At 36.2% G+C, this 26,301-nt stretch overlaps 2 long non-coding RNA genes across 3 annotated transcripts in view; one reads left to right on the top strand and one right to left on the bottom strand.

Annotated features, from left to right (window-relative positions):
* The window catches only part of LOC137776768 (uncharacterized), a 551,097-nt gene extending 531,083 nt beyond the window's left edge, over positions 1–20,014 (top strand). The window contains exon 3 of the long non-coding RNA XR_011076316.1: positions 19,921–20,014. This is a non-coding gene — a long non-coding RNA (uncharacterized lncRNA). The remainder of the gene's footprint in view (positions 1–19,920) is intronic.
* The window catches only part of LOC137776767 (uncharacterized), a 98,765-nt gene that overhangs the window by 42,513 nt on the left and 29,951 nt on the right, over positions 1–26,301 (bottom strand). For both annotated transcript variants that reach the window (XR_011076315.1, XR_011076314.1), the window contains exons 2-3: positions 25,541–25,676; positions 16,440–16,715 (exon numbers count right to left, since the gene is read on the bottom strand). This is a non-coding gene — a long non-coding RNA (uncharacterized lncRNA). The remainder of the gene's footprint in view (positions 1–16,439; positions 16,716–25,540; positions 25,677–26,301) is intronic.

The raw sequence follows: 26,301 nt of genomic DNA, 5'->3' as shown, positions 1-26,301 counted from the left end.
TGGCTATTTCATGTAAATAAAATCATACAGTATGTGGCCTTTTATTTATGGCTTCTCTTACTTAGCATAATGTTTTGGAGGTTCATCTATGTATCCGTGCTTCACTCTTTTTCATGGATGAATAATATTAAATTGTACGTGTGTACTACCTTTTGTTTATCCATTCATCTGGTGATGTATATATGGATCATTTCTACCATTTGGCTGCTGCAAATAGTGCAGCTATTAGCACTCATGTACAAGTATTTGTCTGAACATGTTTTCAGTTCTTATGGGTATATATCCAAGAGTGGAACTGCTGAGTCATACAGTAATTCTGTATTTAGCTGGTTCATTGACTCCCCAATAAGACTGGAGTCCTAGTACTAGCAACGCAGAAGAGAGCAGATATTGTGTTGTAACCAGCAGCATCTGTGACGCATTTTGTTCCTCTTGGGGCACTTGTTGAGTATTTCTTCTCAATTTCTTAGTAGAGGTGGAACACGGGCTCCCTTTCCCACCAATGGACTAAATCACATCCACTTTTTGCACTCAGAACTCTATGGTATATTGCCTTCTGGCCTAGTTATTTATAGCACAGTGATTTGGTCCCAGACAACCATATCAATCTAAAAAATTGCTGAAGCATGAGCCACTACACAGCTGTAGCTGTGTAGTTACAAAAAAAAAAATCATGACAAGGACCAAATGCATTTCCCAATATCCTGCATTCAGCAGAGGCTAAAAGATGAGTTTGAGTTGATTCATAATCTAAATAAGTGACCTTTTATGAATTGAATATGAATAACAGGAAACTGTTTAAAATTTATGGGCTATTAATTTTTTAAAAGATTGAGATTTTGAAAATAAAGTCTCATTCATAAAATTGTCTTAAGCTGTATACTGTATCTAAGCTGTCTACAGTCACATATACAAACAACAGGTCATGTTATTCTTAGTGGTTAAAGCAGTCACAGATAGGCAACAATTCTTACTTACCAGACACCCAGTGTGCAAATTCATCTTAATTAATTAAACATGTGGTACCAGAGATACACCTCCTCAGAGGAAGGCTGTTCTCTACTGCCCTGTAGGATGCTTTAAAAGTTTGATCTATTAGCCCTTTTACATAAAACACAAATTCCTAATCTGATTATTAATATTGATTTTTAGGCAATTCATGAATCCTCTGAAACTATAAAAACTGCATCTGTGTGTGTGAACATATGTATTTTTCCATTCAGAATATCCAAGTGGTCACTATCCACATTCTCCCCACATTAGGACATTGGTTTAAAAGTTGTGGGATATTAGGAAATGTATTTAACCTCATAGAACTCCAGGAAATTGTGATAAAATAAGAAAATATCCGGGATTCAGAAAGCAACAGATTAGGCTGCTCTCCTGAAACAAGAGTGCTTGGCAAAGGATATAAAATAAACACGAAGTTCCTTTCCTTTTCCTTTTCTTCTTCACACTTTTGTGTATCCTACTTTCAAATTTAAGATCAAGATACACCTCCTTTAACAACCATTCAACTTACCACTGATGGACCAGTTGATGGACAAGGTTCAATCCTCTCCCCTGGATTCTTACAATCCTCAGTCAGATCCACAAAATGTCACTTAAGTTGATTGCCATACTCAGGAGAATGTAAGGTTGGTGATGGCCAGAGATCTTTGTTGTCTGCTTTTGTTGTACCCCAAGAACCTAAAATATTTCCCATCTCCTATTACGTGCTGATAAATAATTTCTTCAAGTTTGAATGAAAGCTATAGCTTTCCGAGCCACACTACCACTATTTTGAGCAAAAGAATTTCTATTCATTCTCTATCTTGTTCCACCAGGTTGGTGTCAATATTTGCCTATAAACGCTTATTAATTAAGTGCTTTTTTATAAGGACACTGAAGTTAATCCAAAAGCATAGCAGATGTTTCTATGTTTCCAGGAGATTCTGAAGGAATAGTAAAACTATAACCATTGGGGAAGAAAAAAATAAGAAAATCAACTTTAGTGTTTAATTTTATGTTTTGCTAAAAAGTGACTATTCAGCATATGTGGAGGTCAAGAAACAATATTAGTCTGGATAAATAAATGTTAAAAACAGGAGAAAATAGTAAATGTAATCAATAAATTAAAGAAAAATAGTATTCTTTGTTTCAGGGTTATCTTACCTATTGAAACATTTGAATGACACAGAGATAAAACACACATGTGGTCATGTACACACATTTCATTTTGGTAAATCTGAGTTTTCATTATGTTTCCTTCACTGGCTAGCTATGTGATTTTTGACAAGTTATTAAACCTATGGACATATCAATTCTCTTCCTTCTAAAATAGTATTAAATATTTTTCCAGATTGTTGAGAAGATTGCATATAGTATAATTTAAGTAATACTGCTGTTCGTAAACAACAACTGGTCCATGTTCTTTGCAAGGAAAACTGGACCATGTTCTTTGTCATTACTTGTTGTTGCAGTAATTTGAGCCAATATTTTGTATCAGAAGCTACTGTTTCTCGTCCTCCTGACATATTGCTTACAAATTATCCATTGAATTAATTGGTACACGTTTGTTAGTGGTTCTATTGTTGAATCAAGTGCTTTTTTATTCATTCTGGAGGCAATAGTTTCTTCATGTTTCCTCTGCAAAGGGATTCTCTGTACTGCTTTCTTCCGCAGACATCATTAGCTTCATCAAAGTGCATCCCACAAATAGATCCGAATTGAACAATCTTAATTTCACTGGAACCCACGTCCTGAACCTTCTGCTTCAAATATAGGAAATTTCAGTTGATACACAATTTTAGCCCCTAGGCACCTGAGAATATAGCTCTCAACTTTTGGGGGATACCAAACTAATTTTTATTTTGTCTTTTTGCATCAACTATGTCTTACCCTTTTTTTCTGTGCTCACTTCCCATTTTTCCACCTATCACTAATTTTTACCTGAAGCCTCTGTTTCAACCAAGGGGCCCAACCGGTATTAATTGTCATCAATGTGATTCTTGCAAATGCTTCCCTCTTCTATCTCTTCCCAGTCATATGGAGTAGGTTTAAATTATTAAAAGTTTATAGCATGATCTCCTCCACTGGGTAAGAAAGAAGCTGTAACTGTGATATCAATATAGAGTTGAGGAGGAAAAACAATCATTTCAAACTTGTATGAAGAATTTGGGCAGTCATTTTTAAAGGTATTGTCATTGTGTCATATTAAAAATCAGTCCGTGCTCTGGAACTCATTAATGCGACCAAGTCCCTGAACTACTATAGGATCAGTCAGAGAAAAAAAATATTTGTAGAAGTGGCGAGGAAGCGTATCCAAGTTCCATATAACCGCCACCCTCTCTTCCCTATTTTCGCCACATTACTTCAACAGTAGATGCAGCGAGGATATTTCTTTACTTCTATGCTTATTAAGTTTCAGCATGCATCCATGCAGTCATTAAGTCATCCCTTTAGACACTTCTTGTCCCTCAATTTTGTAAGTACATATCTTAGTAACTCTTTCCAACCTTCAAACAATCTGCTACTTTGTATATGATAAGGTATGTGATTCCTTGTACATAATGATTTTTAGCCAATGTTTTCCTGCACCTGCAGTAAAACCGGTTTCTTTAGCTGATGATATTTAAGCAGGGATTCCGAAATAAAATATTTTCTGAGTTAATCATATAGTAGGGTTAGAAACATCTGCTTCTGTCTCTGGGGATGCAGATCAAACCCAGAATGAGTCTCGATTCTAGTTAAGACCCATAGGTATCCACAGAGAGCTGTCTGTAACAGACCTATGCAATCCACTTGCCCACACTATGGACTAGTCAGATTTTCATGGTCTGACTCATGATGGATTTTAGTGTCTGATATTCCTGTCAAGCAGCATAACAATTTTAGTCCATTGTCTAGTTTTTGAGGCATGCAGTAGGAAATGATCTTTTTCTGTCCATGTACATGGCTTACATTTTTCCGTGAGTGCTCATTTTTGGTACCAAGAATGCTACTTTCAAAGAGCAGATGAGGACACCACTTGTTGCTACCAGACACTTCCATATTCAGAAGGAGAATTTCCTCCCTATATGCCCCACTTAAATTTTTCCTCTATGTTCATAACCGTTTCCACACCATAGCATCTTCTACAAATGTGCCTTTTCTCCTTTAACCATTCAAATTCCATTTTCAAGACCATATGGCCAGTCCAATGCCTATTGAAAAATAATTGGTATAGGTCAATACTTTAGTATTTCTATTATTACTGTAATTTATTTCCTTAGATACTACAAGACCACTATTAATAATTCTGCCCATTGAGGGAATGTATCTTTTCTTTTTCTAATTGAAAAGGTGAGGTGAGGATCACTAGCATTTCTAATAATACCATCTACACACTGTCATTGTGAGAAGCCAAAGAGGTCAACTGAGCAGTGAAGCTCCAATATGCCCTGTTGTTCAGAGCTTGTACTAGCTGCATAGCTTCTGTAACAAAATACCACAAACTAATGGCTTAAAACAACATAAACATGTGGTCTCACAGTTTTGGAGGCTAGAATTCTGAAACCAAGGTGCCATCCGGACCGTCCTCTCTCTGCAACCTTGCTTTCCTCTTCCTAGCTTCTAGCAGTTTGCCAGCAATCGTTGGCATTCCTTGGCTTGCAGTTGCAAAATTCCAGTCTCTGCCTCTGTCGTCACATGCTGTTTTATATATCTCTGCCTTCACATGACATCTTTTTATAAGGTCACCAGTCATATTGGATTAGGGGCCCGTCTAACTTCAGTATGGCCACATCTTAACTAATTTCATCTGCAATGACTCTATTTCCAAGTAAGGTCACGCTCTGAGGTACTGGGAATGAGCATGTCAGTACAAGAGAGCTTTTTTTGAGGAATGAGGGGGCACAATTCAACCCATAACAGAGCCCCATTAGCCCCATTCAAATTCAACATTCTTTCATGTAATTGTTGGAGTGGAGCTAGTAGAAGCTGAATTTGGTACATCATGCTTCAAAAATAAAGGAACCTCACTCTGTATGACAGACTCTAGGTCCATCCACCTCACTACAAATAACTCAATTTCGTTCCTTTTTATGGCTGAGTAATATTCCATTGTATATATGTGCCACATCTTCTTTATCCATTCATCTGTCGATGGACACTTAGGTTGCTTCCATGTCCTGGCTATTGTAAACAGAGCTGCAATGAACATTGCGGTACATGACTCTGATTCACTATGTTATAAAGCAGAAACTAACACACCATTGTAAAGCAATTATACTCCAATAAAGATGTTTAAAAAAATAAAATAAAGGAACCCAATCATGTCTGTACCTCTTTTTAATATTTTCTTGCTGGCAGAAATAACAATTTATTTTTGTTTGAGGAATGTTCCCAATAGTGGCTCATGCCCACGTTCTTCCTGTGAATTCCACCATCTGTGTCACACTTTGTATTTTAGCAAGGTGGTGCAACCATCCCCAGGTGGTCATACGATTATTCCACATTTGTAATTCAACTTGATTTTAAGTTGAGATATCATTATTATACCATGAAAATAATTCTAGTGCTTTCCTTTTACCAAGTCATGACAATAATCAAGAGAAGACAAATATCTCTGTGGGAGCATAGTAAAAAACGTATTCTTGGCCATATCACATGAATGCAAACTTTCTTTGACTTTCTTCGGAAGTAGGAGTCAAAAGACAGCATTAGCCAAATGGATCTGCACAGAAGACCAATATTCTGCAGTTTGTGACAAAGCTTGATTTGTTAACACCATTTCTTTTTTTTTTTATATAAATTTATTTATTTTATTTATTTTTGGCTCTATTGGGTCTTCATCGCTGCGTGCGGGCTTTCTCTAGTTGCGATGAGTGGGGGCTACTTTTGGTTGTGGTGCGCGGGCTTCTCATTGCGGTGGCTTCTCTTATTGTGGAGCGTGGGCTCTAGGCATGTGGGCTTCAGTAGTTGTGGCGCATGGGCTCAGTAGTTGTGGCTCGCGGGCTGTAGAGCACAGGCTCAGTAGTTGTGGTGCATGGGCTTAGCTGTTCTGCGGCATGTGGGATCTTCCCGAATCAGGGCGCGAACCCATGTCCCCTGCATTGGCAGGCGGATTCTTAACCACTGTGCCACCAGGGAAGCCCTGTTAACACCATTTCTGGTATAGGTGACATCTTTGGAAGCATCACTTTTGTTCGGTCATCTGCAGTCCACTGTTACTCTCCAAGAACTGTCAGCTGTTTTTATAGGCTGTATTGAACTAGTAAGTAAAAGAATCAAGTATACCTGCTCTAACACATCTTAAGTAAGAGCAAAATCCCCCTTGACCTCCCCATCCCACCCCAGGTAACTATATTGCTTCAAATTACCTAACTGAGTGCTCCTTGGTAATTGTAAAGTTTCCCATCAGAAATATTCAACTAAAAGCATATGAGCAGTAGATCTGCAGGACAATGCTTTTCCCAATGCCTAGTATAAGGGAAAAGACTCCCAATCAGATATAACATGCTTTCAATGAGGAGTTCAGGGCAAGGTATCCAAAAAATCATGCATAATTTTCTTTTACCAAGTTCGACTCTGTGGCATATTTTCCCTTTTAAGACTTCTGCAGTCAAATCATCATAACCCTCAAATTTCATCACATTACTCTTTAAACTCCATTACAAATTTAGGGAATGTACATTGTGCTCTGATGTCCAGTAATGCCAATAAGGATTCTTTACCACTTTTTCACGCTAATGTGAATGGCCTTGGGTCCATATCTCGGTGGTGTACCAAGGAACCTTGGCCACCCCATTACTCAAAATGGTAGCCCTCTTTATCACCCCACACCATTTTCACTGGAATCTAGATTTTTGATTTAGATTTTTGATTTGTATTTTTCTCAGAAAATCTAAAAGAATCTAGATTTTTAATTTGTATTTTTCTCAGATTTTTAAACCTTATCGAGGCTCTTGTATATAGAAAAGATCAACTGAGTCTCTTGCAGACTCTGAAGAACTGATAGAGGAGACTTACTGTCTGGACACCTAGTCTCTTAGAGCAGACCACCACCACATTAAATAAAAGTCAGGTCAATGATGGTCCATTTTCATTCCATTTTTAATCAGCCATCTAAATATTTCCCCTGGGTTTAATCTTCCTGACGCATTTACTCTTTTTAACAAAGATTTCTTTTTAACAACTCAAAACATGTTTTTATCAGTCTTTATATTCTCAGCATACTGATCTATTTAGGAAGAGTAAAGCAGCTTTCCTTCTCCTTATACCTTATTGTAACTCCTTCAATACAGACTAATAAATTAGGGGTGAGATTGAAGGATTCATCCATCACACACACAGTGGTGAATAGTTGCCCACTGAGAATCCTGTGTTAACTCAAACGTCCCCCTCCTTTCAGTTGTGAACAGAGCTAGTGAACTTTGCCCTACTTAATAATATGTAAAATCCATTTTAACAGGAGTCTTCTGGTAGCTGTTTATATCTGTCCACAAAATGAATCAATTCCTTGACAAAATAACCCCTAGTCTCAGGAGTCACCTGTTCAGAATCTCTAATCTTCATAGTATTTTGTATAATGAGGGGTGGAATCAGTCACATCTATCACGCCCTGATACTTTTGCAAACCCTTCACAATAATATTTCAGTTCTTAACCAGGGTCATAATTTAGCCTCAGCTAGACGTATCTAGCACTTTGGATAACTGGCTCCACTGTGACTTTCACTAATATATCTAAAAGCAGCCAAGGAGCCAAATTAATTGGTGATTTGCCCTTGGTTTGTAGCTTGTTCTTTATACATTTTGCTCTTTCCCCTGACACTGAATGTATAATTCTACATTCCATTTCCCTAATTGATCATAATGCTTGGGCAACCTCAAATCAGGGATGATTCAAGGGCCAACTTGGCATTAGAGATGATTCATTCTCCTTTTTCGTTTTTTATTTCCTCTGAAAGCCTTTGCCATTTATCTTGAGATGTTTCAATAACCCTGCCAACTACACTAGTTGCAACAATTATTCCTGTGTACTCACACAGGCTCTAATAAAGGTGAAGGATTCAACACAGCAGAAGAATGAAAGCACTGGCAAACAGGAGAGCAGTCAGAGATATCCAAGCAAGACTTCCAATATCCTCTCTTACTCACAGAGAACTTGATTCATCTCTGTTTGTGAACCTTCAATATATGCATGAAATGTATTAGTCTCAGGGAAACTCCAGTCTCATCTGAGAGGTGGTCCTTTATACCCCTCAGAGGTTGAAGATTTAAATGTGAGGGGACTGTATTCCGTGAGTTCCCCATTGTGACCAGAAATTTTAAAAATCTGATTCTGGGAGGATCAGACAGTGTCTAGGAAAACATAAAGAAATACTGGTGATGTACACATCTAAGCAGGAGACATCACACAGATCCCCTTACAGATTAATGAAAGGAAATTTCAGTGAGCTGAGGAGTCTATTGCTTTGTGTTCCTGAAACATAGAATCTCATGGACATAGTCTCTCAACTGAATTTTCCTAAGTAACTACTCTGGTCTAGATATTGTGCCAGACACCAGTGCCTCATACAGAAATAGAACGTATTTCCTCTATCTTACATGGATATATAAGATATGTATAGATACATAAACAAATTGTATGAGATATTCTAAAATCAGGATAGAAATACTGAGTAAAAATACTGAGTTCTATCAGGAAAAGAGAAAGAAAGCTGCCTGAGGCTGTTTTCTCAAATTTGAATTATGAATACATGCTAAATCTATCACATTAATGGATAGTGATTTATTAGCAAATGGCATTTTTCATTTGCATTCATAAGATACAATTGCATATATTTGACTTCCTTTGGATTTGGAAACCTGAAGATCTTGGTAGAATTTGGAGATGTCAGTTCCAGCAAGTTTAAAATTCTACATAAATTTGGTACTTTCATTTTTCAAAAAATTTCCAACTTCTATGGTAAATATTCCTCAAAAGCTGAGTGCAATTCAGTCCAAGTTGGCTTAAAATGTATATCTTACCTATTAAACTCATAAAGAAGTTCTCATCCTAAGAGTTGTCTATTAAATATTGGCTATTAGAACTATGTTCTACATCAATATATATATTGTTTTTACTCTGTTACATTATGATGCTTCCTTTCTTCAACAATAAAGAGTTGGGACATATAATTGAGATTCCAAAGGATTTTCTACTATGATTTATCAACTTATATTTCTAATACAACCTAACTACACATAATACATATAAGTTATTTGGGACTTCTAGTCTTAATAAGTTATACAGGTGTTTACATCCCATAGAACATATTGACATGTTTTTTGGAAGCTTGGGGAACAGTTGGGCATATCGGGAAATTATCCTTAGCACTGTAAAATCTCCAGCCCATTTATGAAATGAAGTGTGTTTTCATTTGTTGGAGGAAGGGTAGAATAATGGCAGCTTCAAATATAAATTTTAAAAATAATTACTTCACATGTAGCCTTTCTCATCCTAACAGAAGAGGATGTTTTTATTCAAAAGATTGTTATCTCAGAAGAAGAAAGACAAGATTCAGGACAAAAGGGGTACCACCTACAAAGGGCATCCCTCTTTGATAGAGAGAGGAAACTCCAGGATGACAGAAGGTGCAATAAGTCTAGAGCAAAGCACGAGGAAGAAAGTGATTTCAAAACCAGAAGTGATGGAGAATTTGATTTTCTCAAATTAGATTCTTGTAACTCTGTCAGGTGTTTGGATGAATGAAATACTGAAAGGAACGCAGGAAATGAAAAGCAAAATGAGGTAGTTATTATTCCCGGGGACAATACAAAAGTTGTTCAAGATGGCAAATGCAAACACAGTATACAATGTGGCTCAGCAGTCAACCATATTTTCCTAACATGTTTACATAAATACTAACGTAGAATAACCAGTTATGATTACCTAGAAAACTGAAATATAGCAATTGCAGTCATGAGCAAAATCAATGACCACATACAAGAGATACGTGATAAAACACATAAATGCATAGTGCCTGGCACTTACTTGTTAATTAAATCAACTTGACACAATATAATCAGAATTTCAAAGATTTGGAAAAGAATATTTCAAACACAGCATTTAAAATTTTATATGGCCAAGAAATATTTAAAAAATGATTTTGTGTGTGCACAACCAGGCACCTGTATCCATATAAGGACAAACAGAACCTTTTTTAAAAAAATAATGAGTTTAGGAACTCATTATAAAATAGATGATTTTTATTTAGGTCTCCTCTTGTGCCCTTTATTCCTCAAAGGCAAAATCCCCCTCCCTTCAAGCACAGTGATTTACTGCTTCCTAATTCTCTTCCCTTGGCAAGAGGCATCTGATTTTGTCAATTACATAATAAATGAAGCTATTTTATAATTTATTAACTTTTTGAGAAATTTGCATAGTGTGGATTTTATCTCTAATTAGGGAGTGATTTAGTCAACCATTTGACATTTCAAGCCAAGCACAAGCAGTGCAGACAGTTTTAAGAAAGGGTCCTGCGATTATCCTGTGCCTGAGGCAGACATCCACTAAGTATGAAGAATGAAGGAGGGTGAAATGTAAGAGAGCAGGATTTGAGGACTGAAGTTCTACCCATTTATTGCCTCTTTCGAAATCTGCACCCTTTCTCCACTATAAATTTACTCTTCACTCTGATAAGAGGGCAGGACGATATAATGATCCTTTAGAGATATGACAGATCCTGGAGAACACTAATATGAAATGAACATGCAGAAACTCAGAGTAAAATGTTAAATAAACCTACCTCTCAAAAGTAAAATCCCACTGTTGGTGTCAGTGTCTGCTTTGCCTCACAAGGATGCTGAGGAGAATTAAAGACTCTTAATGAAAATGCCTATTAGAGACATCAGAGAATTTAATATGTGATTTGGTTTTCCACCTAAATGACTGTAATTAGTATTATTTGGAAATGGCATTTCACTTATATCTACATTATTAGCATGTAGTGCAAAGACAATTATGCGCGTCATTAGAAAAATATCCATTAAATTTGCTCTGGGTTTTATTTGATTGCAGCAATAAACTCGAAATATATGTTTAGTACACACATTTTATCAGCCATGTACCAAAATTGACTGTTCAAAACAAGGCACTTTAGGAAAATTATTGTGCACAATATATGATAGGATGTGTAAACTTCAGTAAAGGATTATGTGTATGCCTATTTACAGATGCTGTGAATCATTATTCTCTTCACACATAAATGTGTTCCAACAAGCTTCTTTCTGTCTTAGTGCCTTTGTACCCGACATTTCTGCCTGGATCACCCCAGATAGTTTCCCACCAGCATTAGTTTTTTCTTCTTCTGTAAATAGTAAAATCCCCAAGACTTAGCTGGGCTGTACTTGCAGCAGATGACTTTGTATGGGACAATGGAATGTAAGAAGTGATAGGTGCCTCTTTCACATCGAGCTCTTCAAGGCAATGTGCTTCCTTGTCCTTTTCTCATTCCCACTGCTTGGGATAAAGAGTGGTGGCAGGACCTGGAGCAACCACTTTGGACCCAGAGGTAGAAGCTTTGTGATTAGAAAGGTAGAGGGGCACTACCAGTGCTGGCCCGTTTACTTTCAGAGAGTTATACAGGAGAGAAACAGAGTTCTGTCTTGCTTGAGACGATGTATATTGGGGCCTCTGTGTTATAGCAAGGAGACTGGTACCAAACTTAGCTGTCCATGTCCTGGATATCTTCCCTGTGCCTTCAGATCATCTCCGCTTTGCTCCATTCCCTGGGTGGTTGACCATGATGGACATTTTACTCAGTTTGAGTTCAGCCAATGAGAAAGACTATCTGGAAATTGGGGGGAAATGGGGAGTGAGAATGGTGTCTTCACTCCGTTGGTGTATTGCTTGCTGGGCCAAGGGTTGACAATGTCTCCATTATTCTCCTGGAGATGATAGCTCCCATCAGGGGGCCCTCTCCCACTGCTGAAGCAAGAGCTAAAGCTCTCACTCCAGATGTTGGCAACTGTTTCTTCTCCTTACCCCTCAGGCTGGTCGTGGGGTATATTTCACCACCCTTGTTGATTTCATTTGTAATTTGTCCCTCATTACACTTCTCTCACTCTGTTGAGTACGTAAATTTTCTCATAGAGTGTTGAATTGATACAATCATGGGGCTTGCTCAGTTCTCTTTATTCATAACTTAAACATCAAGGCAAGTAAAGTAAATTTTTTTTAATTAAAATAAAAATTATTATAAAGCACCATTTATCCAAAGTAGTTCTGCAGGTATTGAGAGACGTGCAAAAGTATGTAGAATACATAGGACATCAACCACGTGTTCATAGTCTTGGCAAGGAAACAATTAGAGAACAACATATGGATAATTATTTAATTGTATGATATGGACTGCAAGCGCCATAGAAATTGGTCGAAAGAAACTATGCTTGAGACATCTGTGTTAGATATTATGAAGCCTCTAATCTAGTTTTGAATTTTAAAGAATGGATAGAATGGGCAAAAGGACAAGAGAGGATATTTCTGACAAAAAGATTCATATAATCAAACCCACAGAAATATGAAGAAGCACATGTTATGCATGAAGGAAACATAAAATATGCCTATCTCAAGCTTCTTCAACTATTATTGAGTCCCTGGTATGTGCTGGACACTGGTAACACAACAGGTAGACAGAGATTCTTTTCTCATGGTGCTCAGTTATACTCTAGTTGGAGAAAATAGACTTTAAACACAAATATACAAATAAATGCATAATTATAAATTACAGTAATGATTGCTATCAAAGAAAACTCAAGGTATAATAAGGGAGTATAATTGAGATTGGGCAGAATGAATCAAAATGCCTCAAAGATATATAACCTGAAACCTCAGGAATGAATATGTCTTCCCTAAGGAAAGAAGAGGCAAGTGAGCGGAAGAAAGAGCCGTTCCACAACATTAAAAGCCTGGGTCAGTTCCTGGTGTAAAGGGATAAGTTTAGTATATATTAAGAAGTAAAAAATATCAGTGTTATTTCAGCCATGTGACTTAGAGGAGAAGATCTAAGATTCTGAGGACACAGTTCATTCAGGATTAATTGTTCAAGAACATTGAACAATTGAAAGAAAATATATATTCTTTCCCTAAAATAACAGAAATCTATATAGGTTCTGTAGGTCAAATCATATCAAATTGTATGTTTAGGGATATGAAAGTGGCAGATGAGGAAAAATTAAAATTAAAAGTGAGTTGGCTATGTTAAGTCATCTAGACACAAGATGATAGCCTGGAGAAGAATTTTAACAGTAGAATATATGTGAAAAAACTTTCATTTTAGGAAAAAATTATTGTTGCCTGATATCACAATTTTACTCTAAAATTGTATCCTCTCCAGGGCTGAGTGAAAGGCACCACCATTCATGAAATGAATTGTGCAAGGAAAATACCAGGGAGTCATTCCTCAGCTCTCTTTCCAACTTATCCAACTAAAGACACACACACACAAACACACACTGACCACCTACTGAATTCACTGAATTTGTAGTCATCACTCAAGTTGCAGTTTAGATGTTACTGCCTTGAGATATGTTATATGATACCTCCCCATACTAAATATTAAATCCTCTTAATATCTTCCCTTGTTGCACTATTTTCATTTTAAAGTCCGCTTGTTGTGCTATATAACAGAATTGTGAGATTTTCATATATAGCAAGTATTATGTTTTAATTATACAGATATGTGTATATATACATGTTTAAAATCTATTTCTCCAATTATAGTATACTAAGCTCCATGAGAGCATGAACTTTGCCTGGTAGGTGTTATAAACTCAATCATGGCTAGAGTCATGCAATAAAACCAGGATTATTCTCCAAGTCTCTTTCCACCTTAAGCTATTTAGAAATAATACAGAGATTTTTGAAACTGTGTGGTGTTGATTAAAAAATATTAATGAATAGAAAAAATAGTACTGCAGAAATTAGAAAATGTATTTCATCTGAAGTGTGTTTACTTTGAGACAATGGCCAGTTAGCGAAGTGATGGTACGATTTGGATGCATGACTATAAGAGCAGACCAAGGGTGAAAGACCTGCACTAGAACTGAAGATAAGGGGTCCAAAGGCTTTGGGTGAAATTTGAAGATAATGGCAGGGGTAGACTCTTCAGAAATTCAATTAGAAAGAGAAGGGCAGATGGTTAATTGTCTAGTTGTGGGAAATATAATTCTGGGACTTGGGAATTAATAAAGAAACTAGAGGGATAGTGTGAAGCAATAGTTCAGACTTGGATTTCAGTCTGAATTTGCATGGCAAAAATCGACAGCTGTGTACCTTGTCAAATATCACAATTGCCTAATCTGTTTTAAAATTTGGGTGGATAAGAATGTATATAAAATGCGTTGGGGGCTTCCCTGGTGGCGCAGTGGTTGAGAGTCTGCCTGCCAATGCAGGGGACACGGGTTCGAGCCCTGGTCTGGGAAGATCCCACATGCCGCGGAGCAACTGGGCCCGTGAGCCACAATTGCTGAGCCTGCGCGTCTGGAGCCTGTGCTCCGCAACGAGAGAGGCCGTGATGGTGAGAGGCCCGCACACCGCGATGAAGAGTGGCCCCCGCTTGCCACAGCTAGAGGAAGCCCTCGCACAGAAGAGAGGATCCAACACAGCCATAACTAACTAACTAACTAAATTAATTAATTAAATAAAATTAAAAAAAAAAAAAAAAGCAATGTAAAATGCGTTGAACTGTGGATCAAATATGGCACCTAATAAGCACTCTATAAATGTCCACTGTTATTATTAGATGATGGAGGACCTGGACAGTGCAATGTCAACACCAGCCCTTTTCTCTAATTAAGAATTACTCTTAATATTTGGTCTAAAATATGCAGTGGGTTATAGATGAGGAGATGGTATTACCAAAATAACTCATTTGGAAAGGTATACAAAGAACGTAAAAAATCTGTTGGACATTCATGTTTAAAAGCTAAAATGTATTTGGACACATCCTAAATAATGCTACAAACTATTTACTAAATTACTACCATTTGTGGAATTAAACTTTACTTTGCCCTGCCTTTCTAGGTCATTTTCTGTTTTCCTCTGGGTTCTGGAGAACTAGCCACTATTAACTCAGTTAAAATTCTGGGCTTATAGCACCTTTCACCATTATTCCATTACCTCTATGAAAAGAGCCCATGTCAGACTCAATATTGATCAAAATGACCCCTCTAGAGGAAGTTATTTATATTTATATATTTGAGAACAAATCAGTATTCAGTTAGGATAACATTTTAGCTCTTAAACTAATAAAGTGACCCTATTAAATATAATCTGCTTTTCCATGCATATTGAATTCAGAAGCTCAGAGGAGGTAAACACTGCTAAGAAGCACCATTCCACATGGCAGAAAAATGGGAAATTGCTTGCTACAGTTTTATGGTTCCAAGATCCATTTAAGTCTCACAGTGTTCAGTTACACGGATGTCATTAATGCACGTGGGGCATTATCAGTGCTTTCCAGACATGAGTCTCATTATTGTCATTAGTCTGACTCTCTCCTGATTCTGGAAGTTTTGCCGATTAGAGGGAAGAAATGTACTCAAGGAGCCATGACTGCTAAGGTTGAAATGATAAAAGTGGAAAAATAATATCATTCTACTTGCAGTTATTTTGATAGAAATCATCTGCAAAATATATGTGTAATATTTTTACAGAATTAAATTTAAAGTATAATACCAATTATTTTATTGAAATATTTGGTCATTATATTTCTAATACATGGAAATATTAATTTAAAACAAAATACATAATATGTTTATTTAAAAAGCAAGCAAAATGAAAATAAGGTAAGATATAATTTAAATTATACCTTGTATTTAAAAAGTGAAATTGTATGTGTTAAAGAAAAAAATATTATACACAGTTATTACTATTATAACTGTAAATATTCCATGTTATACTGAAAATTTTTGAAAGTACATACAAGGAGAGACAGTAGCTAAACTAAAATGTGTTCTTATAACCCAGAATTTCCAAAAACAATATACATTACAGAAGAGACTGGATAATATTTTGCACCATCCACTCTTATCCCAAAACTCCTCTAGATGCAATGACTTATCTGAATTAAATATAAATCCTTTCTATGCTTTGCAATATTGATAACTATGCCATTATTTTATAGGAAAACTAATCATTTGCATTTATGTTGACAGTTACATGTATTTGCCTGTTAGGTTCAAACTTCAGGAAGGGATAGAAAGATACAACAGTAGTTCAAGTCATCAGATACGTGGGAAAAAATCATGATCAAGTTAGAAGTGAACTGACTAATCACTGCAGCAGTCAGGAGATGCAGCAAAGCAGTGTACCCATGTTCCTCAGCCCTAAGGAAGGTGTAAATCAAGATATGTATATATATATATATATATATATATACATGTCTTTGTCTTTCTAATGTGTTGGTTTAATGTGATAATATTAAATACATACCGATAGGAGCTTAACGTGGCAGATGGTCCTTTCCAAAGATGGTTGAAACAGTATCTCCCCCTACTGCCATGTTGAATAAGCCATGTACAGATGATCTGGTCAACAGCCCAGCTGAGCTTCCAGCAGACAGCCAGCATTGATTGCCAGCATCAGAATGACCCATTCTTGAACATCTAGCTGAGCCAAACCTTCAGATCACTGCTGTCCGAGATGACATCTGATTACAGCTATATGAGACACCTGAAGCAGAACTGCCCAGCTAGGACCTTCAAATACCTAGTACACAAAAGCATGAGTAAAATAAAATGAATTTTTAAGCTGCTAAGTTGTGGGGTAATTTATCATGCAGCGAATATATTCTAGACAATTTTAAAATCAAATAAGGTGTTAAAAACTTAATTTAAAATAATGAAATTTTAGTCGATATTATTGAGATAATAAAGATATCCTTTACTAGTTGAATTTACATGAAGTTATTATTTGTTATAATGACAACACCAGTTTTCCTAAAAATTCATCATCCAAATAGATAATCGGCTGTACTCTGAATTGGATTGCATTCTTTAAAATATTATGCATAATCACCATCATTTTCCCACAATATGCAGTGAAAATATCATCTATGAAAGAGAAAAAAACTTGTGAAGAAAATGTGAGTCTCACAGCCTAGAAAAGTGCTTATGTTAGAAATAAAAATTGGGGCAAATGATAGTGAATTGAAATATGTGAAAGATGACTGACTTGAGCATAAAGAACATGCTTGATTTTTCATGCATGAGAAACTTTAGGATGAGAAGCAAGGAGTCTTTGGCAATAAAGCATTCAAAGATGGGCTAACAGTGCTTTCAGATGGAAGGTGAGGTTATGAAAAACTTTACTTGGTGAATCACTCTGAAAATGAAAAGATCCATGAGGGAATACTGAAGAGTACCTGTTATATGGCTGTCAACTCAAAACCACCTCAACGAAAAAGCTTCTAAATGATTTGAAAATCTATCTTATTTATTAAGTAATATTAAATAACATCTAACAAAATTCATAAATCACTTAATAAACAATAAGTATAAATACTAAATATAATGACAGTAAAACACACAGCTCTTCTGATACCAGAGGATGCTCTTGGAGAGCATTCTAGTGTTGGTCTATTGTGGAGAGAATTTGTGAGTAGTCATTTCACCTCCCAGTACCATGGTGTTATTGACATCATTGGACCAAGGCTCTTGCCAACCTCCCCTCATGAAAAGGTAAATGCAAATAAAAAATGCAAATTAAAACTAGCATTAATTTTAGATAACATTTCTCTTTCTGTTGGCAAGGGTTGAGGAAACAGGCAAACGGTACAACTGCAGGGAGGGAATTTTGTCAATATCTTACAAATTATAGTACATTTAACTTTGGACCCAGTCAATGCATTTTTGGAAATCAATTCCAAGGATATACCTGCATGAGAATAAAATTACATATGAGCAAGATTAATAATTGTAGCCCTATCTGTAATAGAAAAATAATGAAAACAACACAAATGTCTATTGATAGGAGACTATTTGAATAATATCTTTCCAAGAAAGAGGAAAAGCTTGTGAAAAAATTAAAGGAGGCTAACAGGCCTAGCTAAGTGCATACAGTTGAGATAAATGAGCAAATGATAGTGTGTTGAGATATAGCAATCCATGAAAGATCCAATCATGGAAGGCATGCTTAACTTTTTCTATGAATGAACATTTTCAGAGAAGAAAATAAAAAGCTCCAGTTCATAAAACGTTCAAAGAGAGGCCAATACTACTTTAGATGGAGATTGCAGTTATGTTATACTAACATCTTTGTTGGAAAATCTCTCTAAGAATCCCGAAGCTTTTAAAGTAGTACTTACAGCTCCTTGAATCGTAAAACTTGCATGATAAAGATATTAGTCAATAATTGTGTGATAAGTGAGCAATTACCATTTATTAAATACACAGGGAAGGAAAAACTGACAAATAAGGCTGTTCTGATTCTAGATGAAATCAACCAAGCCAGAAAGGATGAAGCAAATATGGTAAAATGTTAACAATTATCAAATAGAGTTAACAGGGGCGTTCATTTTATCATTCTATTTTTCTGTGTGTTGAAAATAGCCATGATAAAAATTGGGGGGAAAAAGCATTGTAAAATACAGAGTTTTAAAAAATATCAAGCAGTCTCATGTTTTCAAGAGTTGCATAATTGCAAGCACAATGAATTCGAGGCAATAGTCACTTTGACTTTCTTCTGTCCTTGTTCTGTGGCTTCGTGTCTGGCTTCAGATGAAAATTCACAGCCATCCGCTTTCTGAGCCTCTAGTGCCCAGGAGAGACCAAAGTTCACCTTCCTCTGTGCTCAGACGAGGACACATGGCAAGACTTTACTCGCACTCCTTCCTGTACCAGCTCACTCTTGCTCACATTTACCTTCCTTTGAGTACCAATAGCTTCTTCCCTCTTCTCTTGTGACCAACTGCACTCTACTAATACTTCAATCTGTTAGGAACCGTTATTTTTAATTGCCTTATTTGTTTTAACAAATATTTGTACCCATTGTTTACCTTTAAAATAATATTTCATTATTTATTTTAAAGAACTCATTGAGTGAAGCTTAGAAGGAAAATGTAATACCTACATGATACTGTGCAAAGTTGCTCTGATGTGAAAACATAGCTACTAAATTAGTTTAGCATTAAATTAGTGGGTAATCGTGATACATGCTTCGTATGAGGCAGAAATTCTCTTCACATTGTCAGAAAACTGCTAAAATGTGTTTTAGAGATACTTAGTGAGATTAAGTTTTTGCTATTACCTTTTTATTTCTCTCATTTAAAACAATGCCATGGGGTTTGTATTATCTAAAACGTGTAAACGATGGAGTAGAAAGACGTGAGAAGAATTTAGGAAATGTGGGGAAATGTGATTTTTTTTCCTAGTCATTATCAAAAACTGTAAATCAGTGATGCAGTTCACATACATATAAGCATACAGCTTTATATGCTAATCTTTCAAGAAAATCTCTATATATGCTGAATATTTCTATATTCAGTATACTTTCTGTATTCAAAACTTATTCTCTTCAGTGGCCTATTTTACTGTTTTTGCACCTATTCCATTCCAGGATTTTATTAGGTAAATATTGTTTTTCATACATATAAAATGCATTTTTCTTTTATTTCACTGGAGTATCTATATTTTAGCATTAAGCTTTGTTATTTTTTCATAGTGTGCAGTAATAAACTGGAGTTGCATTCAAATGATGTGGTTTATCATGTTAAATCCTTCACTCTTGATTCTGTATATTCTAGATAAAAAACTGAGAACTTAAGCTAAAGAAAAATGAATTTTATTAATAGTTTAGTATATTTTCAGTACTTTCACAAAGAAGGAACAACTGTTGCTTTGGTGAATTATAAGATGTTTTGTACAATGGACACAATATATTCATTTATATTCTTTTGTTTTTCATGTTGTCTCAGAATGATCGCTGTGTTTATCCAGAACGAGTACATGATGAAAGAAAACAAAACCAAACTGATGGAACTGTAAGTGTCTGAGAGTCCCTCCTGCTGCTACCCGGTAAGGGTGACTGTTAATCTTTGTCCTTTGCCCTCTTGCATGACCTCATTTCCTCTGGTTCCGCTGCATTTTCCTTTCGTGCTCACACTCCCAAGACTGGAGGCTATTACAGCTCACTTGCTTTCAGTACTGAATAAATGGTCTATCAGTTTGACCTTTTATACCAAGATTTCTGCTCGCAGTATGTATTTCCATTTTTCGTTCTGGAGAGTTGGACAGTGCACTTATGTGTTTCGGAGATAAAATAATACTATCAAAATACTGTGTATTGAAATATAAAATCGATAGCTAGTGGGAAGCAGCCACATAGCACGGGGAGATCAGCTCGGTGCTTTGTGACCACCTAGAGGGGTGGGATGGGGAGGGTGGGAGGGAGACGCAAGAGGGAGGAGATATGGGGATATATGTATATATGTATAGCTGATTCACTGTGTTATACAGCAGAAACTGACACACCATTGTAAAGCAATTATACTCCAATAAAGATGTTTAAAAAAACATACTGTGTATTGAAAGGCAGTACAGTTTTTACTTCCTGAATATAATTATATTTTAACCAGAGCAGAAAGTTTCAATATTTACTTAGAGAGAAAGTTATTACCCTTATGTATTTCTTTAGTTTTGTTTGCTTGTTTGTTTAGAGAATTAAGTTCAATACCAGTCTCAGCTGGAATTTTACTTCCTTTTTCATAACTTAATTTCATCGAATATATTTATTTAAGGAGAGAAGGAAACGGCTAGGCTGAAAAATTAACTGATTTTCTTGTCCAAGCAAGGAATGAAAGACATAAAATCACTGTTAAGTGTTAGAAAAGCAAAATAATTCCAATAATATCATTATTTTATTTCTGTCACTTTAAACATTGATGGCAGATCATGGTTGATTTTCATTTTTCCAAAAATGTCCAAATATCATTATCAAATTTTATATTATATTTTATTTTCAATATCATGGATAATATGTAACATTGCTGAGTGCTTATTATGTGCTAGATGCTATTTTAAGCACCTTGATATATTAATTTATTTAATTTGCACAAGAATTTATGAGGGAAATAATATTGTAGCCACTATTTTATGGTTGAAGAAACAAAAGCCAAAAAAAATATAAGTGGTGGGTATAGCAGGGGTTTGAATACTACAAGGTGATTCTAGTTTCTATTTATGTGTTTTATCATTAACCATATAGATTCTCTGTTACCATTGCTGCTTCCCCTGGGCAAAAAGAATAAATAGATATTTTTAAAAGTTCCAACTATTCTTGAGGCCTACATAGCTGACATTTTTCTCCATTTGACTTTTAGGAACAGTTTATTATTAATTTTATGTTACATTCAGATGGTTCTCTGCTATTTTCTATGAAAAAAATACAAAGCAAAATAAAAAGAGTTCAGATACTAACTGTACACTTTAAAAATGATGAAACTACAAATGTGAAGGAAGCAGATTTCAAAACCTATAAAGTGTAAAACTTTAGAAAATCATCGATTTAGGTGTTTTTTAGTAGATTAGTGCAACTTAGACTTTATATTTCCAACAACAGAGTAAGGAATTTGCTATGGTCTGAGTGTTTGCATCCGCCGCAAACTCATATGTTGAAATCCTAATGCTCCACATGATGGTATTTAGGAAGTGAGGCCTTTGGGAGGTGCTTGGGTCATGACTCTGTAACCCTCATGAATAAAACTGACACTCTTATAAAAGAGATGACACAGAGCTCATTGCCACTTCCACCATGTGACGAAAAGCAAGGAGGCACCTGCTATGAACTAGGAAGAGGGCCTTCTTCCTTGACATTGAACTCCCCAGCCTCCGTAACTGTGAGAAATAAATTTCTGCTGTTTATAAGCTACGCAGCCTGTAGTATTTTGTCATAGCAGCCCGAACGAACTAAGATAGAATTGATTATACTTTCTACATCAAAATCGTTACAGATTGCCTGGTTTATACAAGTCACTATGCTATGCAATTTACATGCATTAGTTTTAATACTGAATTCAACATTTGAGGTTTATATTATTATTATTCCCATTTACAGACAAGTAGTTAAGATAAAGGGAAGAAAAACTGGGCTAAGTTTTGGCATTGGTTGGAATGTAAGAATATTTAATCAAGCAGAATGAGAAAGAAAAATACTTAAATATCAAAAAATAATTCAAATATTTTGATATATGTAGTAAAACACTTGGCATACTTAGAAAGTAATATTAAAAATAGTTTAAATAATCACACTTAAAACCAGTACTACATAAAGATACTATACATCATTGTATGTAAAATTGCAAAATTATTTTCTTGAAAAATATCACAGTCAATTGTAATTGAGGAAGGACCTTGGCTTTAATTGCCATTAAGGCATAGTAAATTTTTAAAATTCTGAATAAATTTTGTGCGATGTATTTATTCAAACATTCAGTTGAATTGTATATTATCATAAATGTAAAAGTCCACACTGTATTTGAGTAATTTCTAAATCAACAGATACCAAAAAGCAATGAAAACTGTTTCACAAAAATCATAAAGGAATGGGTCCTCCAAAGAACTTCTATGCATATTTCAGGAAACTCTAGAATAATAGGTCTAATCTTGAGAATCCAAATAATACATTTTGAATGTTACCTCTTCCATCTTATCTTCTTTCTATTAAGATGTCACAAGAAAGCCTTTGAAAATTAAGCAATTGTGAATTTGGGAGTTAGAAATCTGAGTTAAAATGGATTTTTGAGGGAGGGTGAAATACAAAATCTTTAATAAGTCAAGTCACAAATTTTGAGTCAGTAAAAGGAAACTTTCCCAAGACATAATATGACATGTTATCTAAAGAGAGAAGGTAAGAGGACAGATTAAAAGGAAAAAAAAAAACCCAAAAAAACCCTAAAGGATTTTTTTAGGAAAATAACTGGGGAACGGAGAGGATGATTTAATAAGTAATATCACAGCTCCCAACCCAGAATATAGGGACTGAGCATTACTAGGTGGCAAGAGGAAAACTACAAGGAAGATTCTGCTGGGTTGAAGAAATTCCAGCAGGTGATGAGAAGAACACACTAATAGTAGTATTAACCAGAAGTCAGAAATGCAAAACCATAAACGTATACTTTTTTTTCCAGAAATCAAAGGGACTTTAGAAAATATAGAACTAAAATATTAAAACAGTGGAGACTGGTGAGAATAAGAATATCTGTAACCTACCAAGGGTGAGATACTTTATAGCAATAATAATCTTTAAGCCTTAGAAGGAACCTGTGAAGTAAGTATGATCGTTGCTGCTTTACAAAAAATATGTTAGAGGGCTTCCCTGGTGGCGCAGTGGTTGAGAATCTGCCTGCTAATGCAGGGCACACGGGTTCGAGCCCTGGTCTGGGAAGATCCCACATGCCGCGGAGCAACTGGGCCCGTGAGCCACAACTGCTGAGCCTGCGCGTCTGGAGCCTGTGCTCCGCAACAAGAGAGGCCGCGATAGTGAGAGGCCCGCGCACCGCGATGAAGAGCGGCCCCCGCACCGCGATGAAGAGTGGCCCCCACTTGCCGCAACTAGAGAAAGCCCTCACACGAAAACTAAGAGACCCAACACAGTCATAAATAAATAAATTAAATAAATAAATAAAAGTAAAAAAAAAAAAAAAATGTTAGAAATTGACTCCAAGGGTTAAGACCTGGAGCAGGAAGAAACAACCTAATTCTATAAATAATGATGAATGTATGCATTGCTTATTCTGAGCCAAACACGAAGCACTTTGCATGGATCATTTCACTGAATCCTTAAGGTAGTTCCTTGACTTCCGTACCCGGCTCTTTCCCACCTGACCAATGAGGCATCCTGGGCCGGGGAGCTTAACTCTACTCAAGCCTCCACACCAGTGCTTCCGGCATCCTGGGCAAGCCAGTCTTTTGATGTGCACCTGCGAGCCTCTTTCTCTGTTGCAGGACTTTGTCATATCTGACTCTGACCCGGGAAATAATTACCAGACATAGAAATCTAAAGCACTCCACGTGTTTTCAAATGCCTCTCAACGGTTAGAAAACAAAGAAACAAACTAAAGCAAAGTTTGCTTTACAGGGATGCATACCTCAGTTTTTTGTTTTTTTTTTTTTCCCACCAGGATTCTCTCTTTTAAAAGTATAAGGGTTGCTACATTGTGAGTATCTCGCTGTATACATCAAAGGAAGGAAAGAAAGTATCAACTCACACACATTTATTTTCATTGACTTCTCCAAGAGCCTACAGAGGTAAATGGGAGAGATACAATGCCTGGAAAACCAAGATAATCAAGCAACTTCGACTGTTTTGGAGGAGAGATCTATAGTTAGATGATTTCATATAGACAGTTTCAGCTTAAGCTTATTTAGGCAAAGGAAAATGTCACTTTAATCAGAGGAAAATGAAATTCAGACACAAAGTCACTTGTACTCTGTAATATTCATTACTATAGAGTTTTTAAATTTTCCTTAGAAAATGTGTGCATGTGTGTGGATATTGCAAATATATTTAGTTGTTAGTTTTATTTTCCCTTCAAGACTCAACTCATTTCTGTTTTGATCTCTAGGAAGCTTTTTCACACTTTTCCAGCTCCCAAATACTCAGTTCTAATAATCTGTTTTGCCAATGCACAGTAAGAATTACAATACAGTAGAACAATAAGAATTAGATTGAAAATAAGAAGAAAAGTCACCATCAGTATCTTAAAACTTCCTGACACATAAGAAATGTAAACTATAAATATCACTTAATATAATTTTAGTAAATAAGTTAGCTATGACGACTATAAATATATTGATATACACTTGCTAAAAATACATATTTGTATACTTCACATTACTATAGTCTAATAATATTAAGTATTTTGAAAAAAATCGAGATCATAGAGAGATGGAAAAAAGGTAATAATAATAGAGGTTTGAAAATCAAAGTAGAACAGCAGATGGATAATCCAAGGATGTTCTCTGGAGATGACCCAAGGAAAGGTCTCCACTCTGATCCTCTTTCAATTAAAACTCAATAGTCCATTTGCTTTTTCTCCCCCTCATAAACTATCATGAAAGTTTTCCTGCTCAAGAACAACTGAACCAAAAGTCAGATGGACCAGTTATGCCACTGAAAAACCTTAAAAAGATAAAATTTTTACTCTTTTGCTCTTAAGAAAATTGCCAGTTGTCAACCCCAAATCCATCTCTCTGCCACAGAAATAGGGTCATGGCTGGTCACATGGCTGCTCAGCTGGAGCCTAAATATTCCAGTGTTCTCTGCAGGCAGGAGGATACCAGATGACTAAATTCTCCTGAGTGTCTGTGAGCTGAAGTCACATGTACCACAACTAGGTGTGGGTTCTGGGACAGCAGATGTGTGCTCCTACACACTCTTCAACATCTGCAGACAGAAGAAGAGGGATGACTGTCACTCAGCTTCTGCCATGCAGACACGTCAACCCCCTAGAACATGGCAGAGCCATGGATGGGAGTAATTCTGATTCTCTGAAGGGCAGTGTGGAAAAGAGCCATCCATCAACCCACGCCACTCACCTTGGGACTGTTAGAAGTGAGGGAATGAACTTCACTTTTCTCTGGGTCATCTCTGTCACAGCAGCCTAGTCTTCGCCCTCTGTAATCCTTCCTCAAAAAGACTCTTGACTGTGTTTTCTGTGTTGTCTAGTCCCAGCTGCAAATGTTGTAAGATAGCAAAATAAGAAGAACATGAGGATACAAAATAACTTTAAAAAAAATATTTATTTATTTATTTGGTTGCACCAGGTCTTAGTTGCGGCAGGAAGGCTCCTTAATTGCAGCAGGCGGGCTCCTTAGTTGTGGCATATGAACTCTTAGTTGCGGCATGCATGTGGGATCTAGTTCCCTGACCAGGGATCGAACCCGGGTCTCCTGCATTAGGAGGGCGGAGTCTTATCCACTGCACCACCAGGGAAGTCCCCAAAATAACTTTTTTACTCAAATCTCTCTGTTTTTTTTTTTTTTTAAAGTTCAGCATCAAATTACTCAGGGTCCATTCCTGGCTTCAACACGCTGACGTAATCAGAGGTGAGCCACAAAATCTGTCTGGTTGCCTCACCTCTAAAATGGTCATACTGATACTATTTATCTCGTTATTACAAGGATTAAGTGTTATTATTTATGTACACTGCTTAGACCATTCCGGCTCACAGTAAGCTATCAATAAATGTTGCTGTTATGTGGTAAAAATGCCACTGCCGACCCCCCTGGCATATTTTCTGGCCTGAATCAGTTAGAGCCACAGTCAGGACAAGGAGGCCCCTCCTGTGCATAGTAGC

Source organism: Eschrichtius robustus, chromosome 14 (assembly GCF_028021215.1).
Source record: "Eschrichtius robustus isolate mEscRob2 chromosome 14, mEscRob2.pri, whole genome shotgun sequence".
NCBI lineage: Eukaryota > Metazoa > Chordata > Mammalia > Artiodactyla > Eschrichtiidae > Eschrichtius > Eschrichtius robustus.
The sequence above is the reverse complement of the archived record's forward strand: the minus strand, read 5'-3'. Positions and strand labels throughout refer to the sequence as shown.